Here is a 17,588-nt window from a genome sequence, read left to right on the forward strand (position 1 = left end):
AAAGGAGACCATGTTTTCTGTCATGTATCTAGACATGTTTACTGCTGATACTATTACATATGATGTGCCACCAGAGGGCACTACTATGGGAAACTTGTACACCAGCTATATGGTCACTAAGGTGTGCCACCAGAGGGCACTGCAGTGGGAGACTTGTAGGTTACCTGTACAGGTGTGCCAGGCCTAGTATAAAAGGCAGGCCACCATGTGTGATCCTTACTCTGGAGTAACATTAAATGGACCAAGGTCACTACAGTTCAAGTACAATACATTGTCTCATGGAGTCATTATCAGAGCATCTAAAGACATACCACTTTCAATCGCATTGACAATTAGGGCTACAACCTTTAAAGCTGACACTCCAGTGCAGTACTGAGGGAGTGCTGCACTGTTGGAGCTGCCGGCTTTTGGATGAGACATTAAACCGAGGCCCCGTCTGCCCTCTCAGGTGGATGTAAAAGATCCCATGGCACTATTTCGAAGAAGAGCAGGGGAGTTATCCCCGGGTGTCCTGGCCAATATTTATCCCTCAATCAACATCTCTAAAACAGGTTACCCGGCCGTTATCACATTGCTGTTTGTGGGAGCTTATTGTGCACAGTTTGGCTTCCGTGTTTCCCACATTACAACAGTGATTACACTTCAAAAAGTACTTCATTGGCTGTAAAGCGCTTTGAGACGTCCGGTGGTCATGAAAGGTGCTATATAAATGCAAGTCTTTCTTTTCTTTCTAAATAATCCCGATTATGAATGTCGAAGCAGAGGTTATGTAAACTGATATGTATTCTAGTTATGTAAGCTGATAAGTATTCTAGTATACTCAGTTGAACAGCATAGCACAGATTAAATGTTTATGTCCATGGGAGTTTTGACTTTGAATGCTTCATAAAACTCATCTGTGTTCAGTTCTATTCTGGGTGGATTAACAGCTGGAGCATATCTGGAGGGTTTAATTGGAATCAGTTTAGCAGCAGCTAACAAGAAGATTTTTTTGTGCTCTGTTAAAGACAAATCGAAAATTCAAAAATTAAACATTAATTTGAAAGCCTTACCTATGCATTGTTCGGCTTTACATTAGTCAAGAATTCAAACATAATAAATGTTATTATGTTCAGTCTGTTCAGTCAAGATGGTCGGGGCTGGTATTAGAATTACTGCGGTTTTATGGGCAACGTGCTGGAAAAGTAATGCATGCTCCTAAGGTAGGTGCTCGGGGGGTTCTCCGCATGACAGGAACAGTGGGGAGCTGATCGCAGAATCATAGAGCGACACAGCACAGAAGGAGGCCATTCAGCCCATCGTGTCTGTGCCGGCTCTTTGGTAGAGCAATCTAATTAATAAGAACATAAGAAATAGAAGCAGGAGTAGGCCATTTGGCCCCTCGAGCCTGCTCCACCATTCTATAAGATCATGGCTGATCTGATCATGGACTCAGCTCCACTTCCCCGCCCACTCCCCATAACCCTTTACTCCCTTATCGCTCAAAAATCTGTCTATCTCCGCCTTAAATATATTCAATGACCCAGACTCCACAGCTCTCTGGGGCAGAGAATTCCACAGATTTACAACCTGCTCTTTCCCCATAGCCCTGTAAATGTTTTATCGTCAATTATTTTTCCAATTCCTTTTTGGAAGTTGCTACTGACGTTGCTTCCACCACCCTTTCAGGCAGTGCCAGATCAACAACTCACCGCGTAAAACAATGGGCTAGACTTTCCACTTCACATCGCCCATCTATGGCCCATCTATAGCCCAAAACGGACCTCTATCGCCCATTTTGAGCAAAAAGTGGAAACTAGGCCCAAAACATGGCCGGAAAAATAGGCCCCCAAGTTTCCACTTTGATCGCTGAGATGATTGTCCAAATGATCGTCCACACAAGGCCCATCCCAAGTTTCAGCACCTAGCATGCACTTCGCTGGGCCGATGCAAGGCCCAAATAAGTGCTCAAAAATAGTTGCTTTTTCAGGGCCTTAGACAGGGAAATGGGCACTAGCCTCTGAGGAAGGGTGGAGAATTGTTCTGAGTTATTTCGAGAGTAAAATTGATGCAAATTGTACTCAGAAATTTGGGACAGGGAATATAAATAGGTATTATCACCTTATCTATACATATATTGGTTTTATTTATTAAATAGCTTTTACATAGTGAAGTTATTTGATGATATTCCGTGGGGAAACAGAATAAACAAATAAATCTGCATGATTCAAAAGTTGTAGAAATTTTTTTTTTATTAACAAACAAAGAACTAATGAACAACACCCTCCCTCCAACCCCCCACCAACCCACCCTTCCCTCAAAATCCCCAAAACGTTACAAGAAGAAGAAATGAATATTTTACAGAACAAGTGGCCATTTAAGTAATGATAACAAGTGACCATTTCAGTCATGCTAACAAGTGACCATTTCAGTCATGCTAACAAGTGACCATTTCAGTCATGACAACAAGTGACCATTTCAGTGATACTAACAAGTGACCATTTCAGTGATGACAACAAGTGACCATTACAATGATGATAACAAGTGGCCATTACAGTGATGATAACAAGTGACCATTTCAGTGATGACAACAAGTGATCATTTCAGTCATGCCAACAAATGACCATTTCAGAAAGAATGAAAGGGAATAGTTAAGCAATGATAACAAGTGAACATTTAACTTTATGCTGGGTTGCGTAAAATGTAGTTATGTTTAAATGTAACCCAATAACATTGCAGATTCTAGTTACTATTTAGATCATTAAATAATACATAAAAATTAATTTCAACTACTCTCGCAGCTGCCAGTAGGCTGTTCCACCGTTTGCGGCACTGGTCCGATGTGCGCGTTTCATTGGAGGCCGATGTGACTACGTCGGCTATTTCGGACCAATTCCTGCCCACCCCATGTCAGATCCTCCCACCTGGAGCTGACAGCATTTACGAGGGCCTCACTTGCCTCTTCGCTGAAGGGTTTGGCCCTTCTCTTTCCTGCACCTCCCTCCATTCTTTAAATTTATCTGTAATTTGGATAAGACTTTCTGACCTGCTTCCTTTCTCCTCTCTCTTTCTCTCTCCCAGACCCACCCAAGGCTTCTGAGCATGTGTGAAGACCCTTGACCTCTCAAAACGTGGGAAGTAGCATCAACCTGAAAAAAAAAATCAACCTGCACATGCGCAGTAATGCGTTGCGAGGGAAGCTTTTTTTTTCATTCACTTCCGTTTTCTTTGGGCGATCAGGAGATCGCCGAGAAATGACATCGCCCATTTGACATCGCTGGGCTAAGGCTGAGTGGAAAATCGCAAAAAAAAAAAATGGGCCTTGAGCCGGCGATCAGCACGGGCGATAGGTCCTGCATCGCTGAAGGGCCGAATGGCCTACTCCTGCACCTATTTTCTATGTTTCTATGTTTCTATGTAACAAGGCCCATTTTATTCGGCCTTAGCCTGAAAGTGGAAAGTTTAGCCCAATGTTTCCTCATGTCGCCTCTGGTTCTTTTGCCCAATCACCTTCAATCTGTGACCTCTGGTTCTCGACCCTTTCGCCAATGGGAACAGGTTTCTACTCTGTCCAGACCCCTCATGATTTTGAACACCTCGATCAACTCTCCTCTCAACCTTCTCTGCTCCAAGGAGAACAACCCCAGCTTCTCCAGTCTATCCACGTAACTGAAGTCCCTCATCCCTGGAACCATTCTCGTAAATTTCTTCTGCATCTTCTCTAAGGCCTTTACAATCTTTCTAAAATGCGGTGCCCAGTTGAGGCCGAACCAGTGTTTTATATGAAGATTTAAAAAAATAATTTTCATCCTCTGGAGGTGGAGCTTTACTCTTTAAGTATTTGAAGATTCTTGAACTATAGGGTTATGGGGAACAGACAGGAAAGTGGAGTTGAGGCCAAGATCAGACCAGCCAGGATCTTATTAAATGGCAGAGCAGACTCGAGGGAATATATCGCCTACTCCTGCTCCTATTTATTATGTTCTTATGAAATGTACAAACAACTAACTAACAAAAACATTGAAGGCAGCATTAGAGAAGAACTGTGTACAAATTGAATCGCCCTTATCCGGCATCTTCGGGACCTGGCTTGTCCCGAACGAGGGATTTTGCCGGATGAGGTGAGGTCACATGTTTGGGTGGACTGTGCCTTTAAGTGCTGTTGCTGGGTTAAGTGTGTGTGTGTGCTGATTGGCTCACCGACTGACTGACAGTCGGTCCAGCCAATCAGTGTGCAGGAGGCTGAGAAGAGTCGGCGGGCCCCGAAAAGTGGTCCCGATCCCCCCGGAGGGAGCAGTGTGGGGAGGAACGGTCGCCCCCAGGACTGTAGCAGGGCGATGAGGAGGAGGCAGCCGATCGAGGAGAAAGATTACATTGGTGAGTAGGATGTGGACCGGCATGCGCCACCCGGTGGCCGGGAATGGTCCCGGATGAGGGGTGCTGCCGGATAAGGGAGTCCCGGATAAGAGAGGTTTATCCTGCAGTGCATTGTAATCGGGAATACATGTGTGGTTCAATGCACAAAGAATCCCTGCTTGTCTTGTGCGATGAAACTGAGATTGATAGACTTGTGTTAGGCAAGGGTATTAACGCAGGTCGATGGGGCGAAGATACAGATTCTCCATGATCTCATCGAATGGCGGAACAGGCTCGAGGGGCTGAGCGGCCTACTCCTGTCCCTATATAAACCAGAAGGGTGCAATGTATGGATGAAATCTGATTTTGTGAAGTGGATCTGAACGACCTGAGAGGTGACCTTCTGAATCGGCCCCCTTCAAATTTTGGAATAGTTGAATTAAAAGCTGGAGCCCTGAATTCTTTTTTGGGGCCAGACTGGGAGCAGAGAGGCAGGAAGAAGGCCCGCAACTCATTCCTGCTGCGTCTCTGCTTCTTATTCGCTTCACTGAGAGTTTCCGAGGGAAGTGGGGGGGTAGAGAGCAGGTTTGAACACTCCTACCCCTGCCACCTCCATTCCGATGTCACTTTTTGATGGGTAGTTGTTTGAACCTGGGGGTCTATTTATTGGGAGTTGTTTTTTTAAATTTCAAAATATACTTTATTGATATAAAAATTTGCACAATACATTGGAAGACAGTTCAGTACGTTTAGCTGCGGTCAGCAATCCCATACAATACATTTGGATACTGACGGCAGTTCCGTTCAATATATTTGCTTGCTTTACATTTCATTGTACAATTCAGTACAATCCAGGATACATTGTAATACAGTCATTATATTGCTTTACTAGTGGCACTATACGGTACATGGAATGGGTGAGGGTACAGTTACATTTCTTTGCAACATACATTACTAAACAGAACTTGCATTATACATGGCACTGCCTAGGTTTTTTCAGATCATGGTGCTCTATGTATACAAAAAGTATACAAGTACAGCCCGAGGGGAGTTTTATACTGATTCCAGCCCCTGGGTTTACTGTGACGGAAGGGCTTTAAACTGTGGCTCTTCCCCACCGTGCCTTTGCGGCGACTGCACCAATTTTTAGAGCGTCCCTCAGCACGTAGTCCTGGATCTTGGATTGCGCCAGTCTGCAACACGCAGACGTGGACATCTCCTTGCTCTGGAAGACCAGCAAGTTTCGGCAAGACCAAAGTGCGTGTTTCACCGAGTTGATGGCCCTCCAGCAGCAGATGATGTCTGTCTCGGTGTGTGTCCCTGGGAACAGCCCGTAGAGCACAGAGTCCTGTGTTACGGAACTGCTCGGGATGAACCTCGACAGCAACCACTGCATCTCCTTCCAGACCTGCCTTGCAAAGGGGCAATCCCGAAGGAGATGGATGACAGTCTCGTCTGCACCACAGCCAACTCTGGGGCAGAGTGCCGTGTCTCTGAAACCCCGGCTGTGCATGAAGGATCTGATGGGTAGGGCCCTCCTCACCGCCAACCAAGCTACGTCTTGGTGCTTGTGTGAAAGCTCTGGCGATGAGACATTCTGCCAGACGAGTTTGACAGTCTGCTCGGGGAACCACCCGACAGAGTCCACCCTCTCCTTCTTTCGTAGGGCATCCAGGACCTTACGTGCCGACCACTGCTTTATGGCCTTGTGGTCAAAGGTTTTTTTCTGAAAAACTTTTCCACGAAGGACAGGTGGACAGGCGTGGTTCACGGTAGCGTGGTCAGACCCATCCTTCGCAACACCGGGGACAGGTAGAACCGCAGCACGTAGTGACACTTGGTGTTCCGGGAGTCAGTGCACAGCTTGATGCAGCCACACACAAAGGTGGCCATCAGGATGAGGGCCACGTTCGGAACATCCTTTCCTCCACTGTCCAGAGATTTGTACATCGTGTCTCTGTGGACACGGTCCATTTTGGACCTCCAGACAAAGTGGAAGATGGCCCGGGTAACTGCCGCTGCACAGGAGCGTGAGATGGGCCAGACCTGTGCCACGTGTAGCAACCCCGAGAGCACCTCACTCCTGATGACCAGGTTCTTTCCTGCAATGGAGAGTGAGCGCAGCTTCCACCATCCCAGTTTTTGTTTCACTTTGGCGATACGCTCTTCCCAGTTTTTGGCGCACGCCCCGTCCGCTCCGAACCATATTCCCAACACCTTCAGGTAATCTGGCTTAACGGTGAAGGGAATAAAGGATCGGTCGGCCCAGTTGCCAAAGAACATGGCCTCGCTTTTGCTGCGATTTACCTTCGCTCCCGAGGCCAGTTCAAACTGGTCACAGATTGTGAGCAATCCGTGGACCGACTGCGGATCCGAGCAAAAAACGGTGACGTTGTCCATGTTCAGGGAGGTCTTGACCTGAGCGCCTCCGCTGCCTGGGATCGTCACCCCTCTAATGCTTGCATTCTTCCTGATGGACTCGGCAAAGGGCTCGATACAGCACACAAACAAGACAGAGGAGAGGGGACAGCCTTGCCTGACTCCAGACCTGATCGGAAAGCTTTCAGTTTCCCACCCGTTGATTAGAACTGTGCTACTGATGTCTGTGTAGAGCAGTTGGATCCAATTGCAGATACCCTCCCCAAACCCCATCTTGGAGAGCACATCCATCAGGTAGTATTGGTTAGGGAGTATCGGCAAAGAAGTTTCGGGCCATTAAAACCTTCGGAGAGGTTGGCCTGTTCAAGGCACACCCTCCACCCCCAACCCACCCCTCCCTGGTGAGGCTGGTCCATAATTCTGCCAGGTTCACTGGGGGCTGATACTGGTTCGGGTGCCCACCATAGTACTGGAAAGACTCTGTAGTGTATTTGCTTCATGGGTTCTTGCTTAAGAATTCATAGAACCACATTGCTATTAAGAACCAGTTGTTTTATTAACAAAGGTTTAACAATCACACTACACATTACGAGTTCTTCACCAGGCTCACAAGTACACACCTCATTGTGGATGACCTAGATCCTAACTGGGTCTATTGAGTCTTCTGAACATCACGTGACTGGCTAAGCCACTCACAGTGCAACAGCTCTACAACTATTTTTGTTGAAACTTAAATCAAATGCCCCCTTTTGACAAGGGCACTAGAATCCACAAATTAACAATTTTAAACGTTAACAAAACCTTAAATCAAATTAAAATTTGGTTGCCAGGGGGTGATGATGCACTCCAGTCCCTCCGGCGCCCACCTCTCGCGGAAGGCCGCGAGCGTACCGGTGGACACGGCGTGCTCCGTCTCCAGGGACACCTTAGCTCGGATGTAACCGCGGAAGAGAGGCAGGCAGTCAGGCTGAACGACCCCTCGACCGCCCGCTGCCTGGACCGGTTGATGGCCACCTTGGCCATGCCCAGGAGCAGTCCTAAGAGGAGGCCTTCCGACCTGCCCGCTCCCCTCCACACAGGGTGCCCAAAGATCAGGAGTGTGGGACTGAAGTGCAGCCAGAATTTGAGGAGCAGCCCCTTCAAATAGTTTAAGAGGGGATGCGACCTTGCACATACAACATAGACATGGAACACGGACTCCTCTCAACCGCAACAGCTCTATAAGCCTGTGAGCATACTCTCAGGTGCATACATTACAGATTCAATCCCTGAGATTTGGGATGGGGGTCAAAGGTGACGTGAGACCGATGGATGGAAGCCCTTCCATGACGCAAACTACTGTCGGACATTCTAGACTGATAATTCCCGAAAATGCCAAGATATTCCGTCAGCTTCTAAAAATAGACAAGAAAGTTTCATGGAAAGAGATCCCAGACTGATTTTTCTCTTTAGTGCTTTGGCGTAAAAAAGAAAGAAAGACTTGCATTTATATAGCGCCTTTCACGACCTCAGGTCGTCCTAAAGCGCTTTACAGCCAATGAAGTACTTTAGAAGTGTAGTCACTGCTGTAATGTGGGAAACACGGCAGCCAATTTACACACAGCAAGCTCCCACAAACAGCAATGTGATAATGACCAGTTTATCTGTTTTGTTATGTTGATTGAGGGATAAATATTGGCCAGAACACCGGGGATAACTCCCCTGCTCTTCTTCGAAATAGTAACATGGGATCTTTTATGTCCACCTGAGAGAGCAGACGGGGCCTCGGTTAACGTCTCATCCGAAAGACGGCAGCTCCGACAGCGCAGCACTCCCTCAGCACTGCACCGGAGTGTCGGCCTAGATTTTTGTGCTCAAGTCTCTGGAGTGGGACTTCTCCGAGGCGTGAGTGCTACCTGCTGAGCCACAGCTGACACATTGCCTGGGTGCAGGGCATTGAGAAAAATTGGGCAATTATCGTATTTCATACCCAGCTCTTTGATTTACGCTTGCAATTTGTGTGTTTTTAAAAAAAATGTTCACATCTTTTATATGGAACGTTGTGAAAACCTAGCTGAAAAATTATAATAACCTGTGCCACTGGGAGTTCCAATCTCTACATTTTCTGTAATATCAAGCAAGATCTTCCCTTTCTAAATCCACGTTGAGTGTTTCCCATGGAGTCATTGATGTTAAAATGCTCCTCTAGCCTGGCGCTCAGAAAACTCTTCACTTACCTGTTGTCGATGCTTTTGATATGGTTGCCAAGGTGAGCTTTTGACCCTTTATGACTATCAGTACTGCCTTCCTCTGCTTCCCGACCGACTAACCCACTCGAGTGCGGACTGACCCTTCCTTCACAACAGCCCCTGAGCGGCCCGTTTCCCTCCCTGGTGACCTGTAGCACTTTTATATTTCTACATATATATAAAATCATAATCTAATCTCGAGGATTTGTAAGCCCCCAGAATATTAATACCTCCATCGTGCTGACTTCAAAATCCTCCCAGATACCGTACTCCGTTGAAGAGATCAAGGTAGTATCATCGTAGAATCATCGAACCACAGCACACAAGGGGGCCATTCGGCCCATTGTGCCTGTGCCGGCTTTCTGAAAGAGTGATCCAATTTGTCCCTCTCCCCCGCTCTGTTCCCATAACCCTGCTTTTTTTTCTTCCTTGATAAGGATTGATCCAATTCCCTTTTGAAAGTTACTATTGAATCTGCTTCCACCGCCCTTTCTGTCAGTGCATTCCAGATCAGAGAAACTCGCCGTGTGAAGAAAATTCTCCTTATCTCACCTCTTTTGCCAAACAGAAGAACTTAAGAACCTAAGAAATAGGAGCAGGAGTAGGCCATTTGGCCCCTTGAGCCTGCTCCACCATTTAATAAGATCATGGCTGATCTGATCATGGCCTCAACTCCACTTCCCCGCCCACTCCCCATAACCCTTGACTCCCCTATTGTTCAAATATCTGTCTATCTCTGCCTTAAATATATTCAAAGACCCAGCCTCCACAGCTCTCTGGTGCAGAGAATTCCACAGATTCACGACCTCTGAGAGAAGAAATTCCTCCTCATCTCCGTTTTAAATGGGCGACCCCTTAGTCTGAAACTATGCCCCCTAGTTCTAGATTCTCCCACGAGGGGAAACATCCTCTCTGCATCTACCCTGTCAGAATCCTATATGTTTCAATAAGATCCTCTCATTCTTCTAAACTCCAATAAGTATAGGCCCAACCTGCTCAACCTTTCTTCATAAGACAACCCCTTCATCTCAGGAATCAACCTAGTGAACCTTCTCTGAACTGCCTCCAATGCAAGTATATCCTTCCTTAAAAATGACCAAAATTACCTTTAATCAGTGTACTCTGGTGACCTTCTTAAAAAAAAAAGCGATCATCCCTTTAACAACTGCTGGTGCCCTATGATCCTCCCTGCCATCCGGACACTCTCGCATTGAACCGTACGGCTAGGTATTGGAAACTAAGGGGGTTATTTTGGCCAAAGGTGAAAACAGGCGCTAAATGGGTGCTGTACTAATCAGACGTGCCTGTTTGAAAGTCTGGATTTAGCACGCAATTTTCGGGCTCATTGATGCTTATTATGATTTGAATGTGCCTTGCAGGCGCTGAAATCAACAACTGCAGGTTGACCGCTCAAGCGCTGATTAGAGCCAATTTTCCTGGAGCTGTAAATGCAGTCTGCGCTCACCCTCTCCCGCTGAAGGTATGGAGTGCACTGGCTGGGGGAGAAGCTAACGTTGCAGGATGTCTCAGGGAAAGGGGGCCCAGGTTCTCCGCCGTGCCACTGGAGGTCCTGGTGGAGGAGGTCCAGAGGGGGAGGGATGTCCTATACTCGCAGAGAGGGCAAGAGTCCCTCTCCTGCCCCTCTCTCCTGCAGCAGCTGGTGCTGCTCCGCCTGGCCTCATGTCCTCCTCCCATTCCTCCTGCAGACTAAGAGGAACTCCTAGCAAGATGCCCATGGACAAGCACTCCCTTTCTCCTGGTGACTCCTCTAAAGTGGAGTAGCAAAGCACTTACTCTTTTAAGATGAACTCCACATATAGCATCCAGAATAAATAATAACATCAGAACATTAGGAGCAGGAGTAGACTATTCGGCCCTCGAGCCTGCTCCGCCATTCAATAAGATCATGGCTGATCTTCGACCTCAACTCCATTTTCCTTCACTATCTCCATATCCCTTGATTCCCTTAATATCTAAAAATTTATCGATCTCCGTCTTGAATATACTCAACAACTGAGCTTCCACAGCCCTCTGGGGTAGAGAATTCCAAAGATTCACCACCCTTTGAGTGAAGAAATTTCTCCTCATCTCAGTCCTAAATGGCCGACCCCTTATTCTGCGACTGTGACCCCCTGGTTCTAGACTCCCCAGCCAGAGGGAAACATCCTCCCTGCATCTACCCTGTCAAGCCCTGTAAGAATTGTATATGTTTCAATGAGATCACCTCTCATTCTTCTAAACTCCAGAGAATATAGTCCAAGTCTAATCAATCTCTCCTCACATGAGAATCCCCCTCATCCCAATCAAATGCTGCACGAGTGTTGGTGAAGTCTTGACAAAGTGTCCCAGAAAGTCTCCCGATGTGTTTCAAAAGTCCTCTTCAAACCCCTGAATGAGCGCAAGCAGGCAATTTAAGTCGCAATTTGCTCCATAACATAGAAACAGAAACGTAGAAAATAGGTGCAGGAGTAGGCCATTCGGCCCTTCGAGCCTGCACCACCATTCAATATGATCATGGCTAATCACGCAACTTCAGTACCCCATTCCTGCTTTCTCTCCATACCCCTTGATCCCTTTAGCCGTAAAGGCCACGTCTAACTCCCTTTTGAATATATCTAACGAACTGGTCTCAATAACTTTCTGTGGTAGAGAATTCCACAGGTTCACAATTCTCCGGGCAGCTGTTCCAAGCGCTGGCTTCATCTCCTTTACCAAGATGGCGTCTTGCACTAATCGCGGGTTAAACCGGAGGCTGTTTAGAGCCTAAAGTATCCGGGGAAAATCACCATCCTATGTCTAATTTTAAAAATTTGTTCCTGGGATGTGATGGTTGCTGACAAGGTCAACATCTGTTGCCCACATCCCAGGAACGAACATATTCATTAAGTGTAGCTGATCTTGTATTACGGGGCGCTCGTTGCTCACCCAGGCCGACACTGTGGCCCCTCTCCACCCGAACCCTGCTTATCGGGCCCAGGAGGTAACGTGTTTCCTGAAAACAAAATAATGAGATGACAACACCTCATCATCATTATTCTCATAAAGATGGAAATGATGCTGAACATGAGCTGGTTTATTTTAACACAAACAGCTGCTCATAACTGATTTGCTTAAATAACCTGTTTATATTTTACCACCAATTTTTTATGCAGAAGTCATGAAATTTGCTTCAGAATGATAAATAAAAACAGATATAAAGCATAGCTCCTCTTGCCAGAGTGCAACAGCAACTCATCACGCAAGAGACATTTGTTTATGGGTGTTAGCTGTGGCTTAGTGGGTAGCACTCTTGCCTCTGGGTCAGAAGGTTGTGGGTTCAAGTCCCACTCTAGGGACTTGAGCACAAAACTCTAGGCTGACACTCCAGGGCAGTGCAGAGGGAGTGCTGCACTGTCAGAGGTGCTGTTTTTCAGGTGAACCTGCCCTCTCAGGTGGGTGTAAAAGATCTCATGGCACTATTTTGAAGAAGAGTAGGGGCGTTATCCTAGTGCCCTGGGCCAATATTTATCCCTCAATCAACATCACTAAAACAGATTATCTGGTCATTTATCACATTGATGTTTGTGGGAGCTTGCTGTGTGCAAACTGGCTGCCGCATTTCCCACATTACAACAGTGACTACACTTAAAAAAAAAGTACCTCTGTAAAGCGCTTTGGGACGTGTGGTGGTCGTGAAAGGCGCTATATAAATGCAAGTCCTTTTTTAACTTTTTCAATGCACCGCTGGTGTGCAAACACAAGAAGAGGTTGATGCAAGTGTGCTCCAGATTCCTTGGGAGCCGTCATGATGCATTCATACCGCGGCAGTCCAATATCGCAGATTTGTTCGATCCCAGAAAGCAGACTTAAGGGCTGGCTCGCAACCCCCCCCTTCCAACTTGGCTCACAACATCTGAGAGGAACCCAGCAATGAGGCGCAGGGGGAACTACAACCAGAGCCACGTGACCACCAGCTCATTCATAGAGCAAGCCGTCGAAATGTTCAAGATGTGCTTCAGGTGCCTGAATAGGTCTGGAGACGCCCTTCAGTACTCGCCAGCTTGAGCACATAAATCTAGGCTGACACTCCAGTGCAGTACTGAGGGAGTGCTGGTCATTGTCACATTGCTGTTTGTGGGAGCTTGCTGTGCGCAAATTGGCTGCCGCGTTTCCCACATTACAACAGTGACAACACTTCAAAAAATGTATTTAATTTGTCTGTAAAGCACTTTGAGATGTCCGGTGGTCATGGAAGGTGCTATATAAATGCAAGGCTTCCTTTTTTTCTTTTTTCTGCCCACAAAGTACCAACACCTCTCCTCTCAGAAGCACGCTTTGGATTAATATCGCGGCCAATACGCCTGGCATACTGAGCTTTCCCTGTTCTCCGAAATAGCTAACAAGCCACTCAACTCCTATAAATCATGCACTGCCCTGAAGCTAGGAATTCCTTTTGGTGTTATTAGCAGATACATGGCTTAACAAAATGCTCCTGATATTCTTTTGTCCACTTTTTCTGTAAGTCGAGGTAGGAGCTACTGCTTCTGTTAAAATAGAAAAGGCAGAAATGTCAAATGAACGCGTGAGGGGATAGATTTTGGTCTGGGCCTATTACTGGGCCCCGGACTCGAAGGCTGTGGAGTCCCGATCCGAGAGGCCCGAGGATGAGGGGTGGTGCGATCATCAGGACTGTGGGCTTGGCAGGGTGGGGGGCGGGGAGATGGAGCGCACTCGTTCTCATCCTAACTCCACAGAGAGGTTGTTAACTTAAAATAAACCTTACCCGTAGTTGTCGGCCACGGGAGCCATGGGAGAATCCTGAGCTGGGCAGACCTGAAGCTTTCCCCGCACATCGGTAACTAATTTTACACAAGGATCCTTCGCCAGGCGTTAGGCCCCTAATTCAGGGGGGACTGTTTTAGGTGGCCACCTGGGACGCCTAAAAATAAAATCGGGCCCCAGGATATTAGCAGTGGGGCCAACGCATGCGCTGATTGGACGCAGTTCGTCATGATGTCAAAAGCATCTTAGTTATCAAGATAGGCTAAAAGAGTTGGGACTCTACACTTAGAGAAATGTAGATTTAGAGGTGATCTGATTGAGCTTTATAAGATAATGAAAGGAATAGATTGTGCTTCAGATGACAGTTTGTTCCAAGTATATAGGTTAGGGAGGACCAGCGGACACAATCCCCAGTTGTATAGGGCTAGATCGTGGTTAGATGTCAGGATCTCGTCGCCAAGAGCATGCAGAAACCAAGCGCAGGCAGCGGAAAGAGCGTGCGGCAAACCAGACTCCCCACTCACCCTTTCCTCCAACCACTGTCTGTCCCACCTGTGACAGAGACTGTAATTCCTGTATCGGACTGTTCAGTCACCTGAGAACTCACACTTTTAGAGTGGAAGCAAGACTTCCTCGATTCCGAGGGACTGCCTATGATGGTGATGATGAGATGTCAGGAAATGGTTCTTTTCCCAGAGAATGGTGGACCGCTGGAGCCAGCTGCCGTCTCGTGCGGTGGATACTGATTCGCTGAATCCTTTCGAGTGAGAGCTGGACTTGTTTTTGGCTGGGGCGGAGATTACCTCGTACAGAAGGTAGGTACTGCAGGGAATTCAGGGCCAGAGTGATCTCCTTGGACTAGTTTCGATTGCCTCGATGGGTTGGAGAGGAATTTCCCAGATTTATTTCCCCAAATTGGCCTTTTTAAAAAAAATCTGTTTTTTTAGCTCTTCCAGGGGATCACATGGTTTTGGGTGGGGTGGAGAGCGTATATGTTGTGATAGAGAAGGTATTGCATTTGTTTGGGACAGGGTGAATGGACCAGAGGGTCTTTATACCTGTCCGTCATTGGTCGTACGTTCCTATGTCCGTATGATGTCGTAAATGCAATCTCTCAGAAACGCTTGTTGTGCCTCAACAGGTTCTCCATCAATTCTTGGCCTTGAATTTGCGGTCGGAGGTGGGGGAATGACTCCGATCTGCAAGTAAAATGCCAGCCTACCTGGTGGTCCGGGAAGTACGGTGACTGGCGGTCCTGGGCCTCCCCGATACCCGCGGGTAGAGGCCCACGTCTCTCAGGAGCGCAGGCGGTTCGCGAACCAATGAAAGAAGGGGATTCCCAGTCATGCTTATAGGGATTCTGTATGTACAGAAACCCCTTGAGCATGAATGAGAATATCCCCAAAAACACATCTACACCTCAAATAAATTTTAAAAATTTACATATTTAAAATTAATTAAAATGCCATTTAAAACAAAAATTTAATTTTTTTGAAAAATAAATGTAAATACTTTAAAAATAACCGTACCTTATCGTAAAGGTTTTAAAATCTTTAAATGATTGAAAAAAATATTTTTATGTTCATTTAAACTCTTACGCTGGTAAAAGCGGCTTTTACCAGACGCAAGAATTTCACGGGGTATTCACGGGGCAAATAGCCCAACTCTCTGCCCGCGGAGGCCCTTTACCTGGGGATGCGTTGGATCCATCACAAAGATTCTTGACAGATCGCAAGTTCCGCGTTTTTGCGCATGCGCTTCGCGCGGGCAAACCCGGAACCTGCGCGGCTCCTATGGGCGCGTATGCGCCCCGTACGCGCCCGTAGGAGGCCGCAAGTTATGGGCTCGTGTGTTCTTACACTACGGAGCATGAGTTGCAAAGCTCGCAGGCGCACATCTCCAGTGTGACACCTGGGTGAGGCAAGGTGTGTCAAGCATGGCAAAATCCAGGATGGGACAAGGGGCTCAATATTGGCCATGACTTGCTCCAATTTTTTTGGAGTAAGTTGGTTTTTCTGGCGTAAAACGCCATTTTCCCCAATAAACCTGCTGCAGAGTAACTCAGTTAGGTACGATTTTTTTTAGTTGAGTTTATTTTTTCAAAAGGGGGTGTTCCCAGCCACTTACGCCAGTTTTGGCCAGCTAAAACTTACTCCAAATCGACTTAGGTCAGCGTATGTGGCCAGCTATGAAAAACATTGCGGGCAGATAAGAATTCGACGCAGGTAAGTACATTTAAAGCACCAAGACTTGCAAAGCACTAAACAAACCACAAAAATTAATAAGCAATCAATCAATAATAAATAAAAAATAGAAGTCCTACCTTCATGCCAGAAACAAGTTTTTTTTTAAAGTTCCCTCCCCCACCGCCATCAAAACTCTCCTCACTAAACAAAGCACGACCATCAATAAATAAAAAAATAAAACTCAAGTCCTACCTCGGCCTGGGAAGTCAGCGGGAGGCCACTCGGCCGGGGATAGGGGCTGCGAGCATCGGGCTCTGCTCACAGCCCGCGGGACACGCTGGGAGGGTGAGGAGTATGCGCGCAGACTTCCGGCAGTGCTTTCTGCGCTGGCCTGTTGCTCCGCCGCCCCCCCGCCTCACTTCACAATGCACGCCACGCTGGGACACCGGAGACTCGCAAAGTCGGCGCATTTAGGGTAAGTTTGCCGAAAAAAAGGGGTTGGGGAAAATTGGGCCCAAGGAGTGGAGAAAGTTTGCTCTGATCAGCATGCATGGCACAAGTAACATTGTTTTCCCTAAAGTAGTCCGAGTTTACAATATTTTTGGTCTTAGACATTCTGCCTTTTGAAGGTTAATTGTGACAGACACAGGTGAAAGACGCACCATTCTCTCGTTCTAATACTGAAAAACGAAATGACACATGAATGCACAATGAGATGTCCTGCAGGCAAATAATAGTCATAACTATGATTCTGTACAGATAGTGTATTTTTAGTTTATATTATTAACACGCTGCACTTTAAGTGCGGTTCAGCACCTGACCTTGAAAATTGGAGCAAAAAAAAAATCAAACTATTTCTTCTGGGGATGTGTTGTGTAACATCGTATGCAGCAGAAGCGACTGCAATGTTTCAGAAATGCCAGTACTGAATTAAACCCCTTAGGCCTTTGCATTGCAGGTTTGACAAAAGATCTAACTGTGTAGCTTTCACTGAATCAATCAGGAAAAAGAAAGAAAGATTTGCATTTATATAGCACCCTTCACGACCACCGGACTTCTCAAAGCGCTTAACTTTTTGAAATGTAGTCACTGTTGTAATGTAGGAAACGCAGCAGCCCATTTGCGCACAGCAAGCTCCCACAAACAGCAATATGATAATGACCAGATAATCTGCTTTAGTGATGCTGATTGTGGGATAAATATTGGCCAGGATATTGGGGAAAACTCCCCTGTTCTTCTTCGAAATAGTGCCATGGGATCTTTTACATCCACTTGAGAAAGCAGACGGGGACTCGGTTTAACGTCTCATCTGAAAGATGGCATCTCTGACAGTGCGGCACTCCCTCAGCGCTGCACTGGAGTGTCAGCCTAGATTATTGTGCTCAAGTCTCTGGAGTGAACCCACGACCTTCTGACTCAGAGGCGAGGGTGCAAACCACTAAGCCATGGCTGAGTCTCTCGAAGGAAAAAAGAATTCTCTTTAGCTTAACGTCCAGCTCGGGAAATATTATTCCACACCCAGTCACGGTTGGAGTGTTACTGGCTTTGGAGGGGGTACAGAGACGATTCACTAGGCTGATTCCGGAGATGAGGGGTTGACCTTATGATGATAGATTGAGTAGACTGGGTCTTTACTCGTTGGAGTTCAGAAGGATGAGGGGTGATCTTATAGAAACATTTAAAATCATGAAAGGGATAG

This window comes from Pristiophorus japonicus, chromosome 1 (genome assembly GCF_044704955.1).
Source record: "Pristiophorus japonicus isolate sPriJap1 chromosome 1, sPriJap1.hap1, whole genome shotgun sequence".
In the NCBI taxonomy this organism is placed as follows: Eukaryota; Metazoa; Chordata; class Chondrichthyes; family Pristiophoridae; genus Pristiophorus; species Pristiophorus japonicus.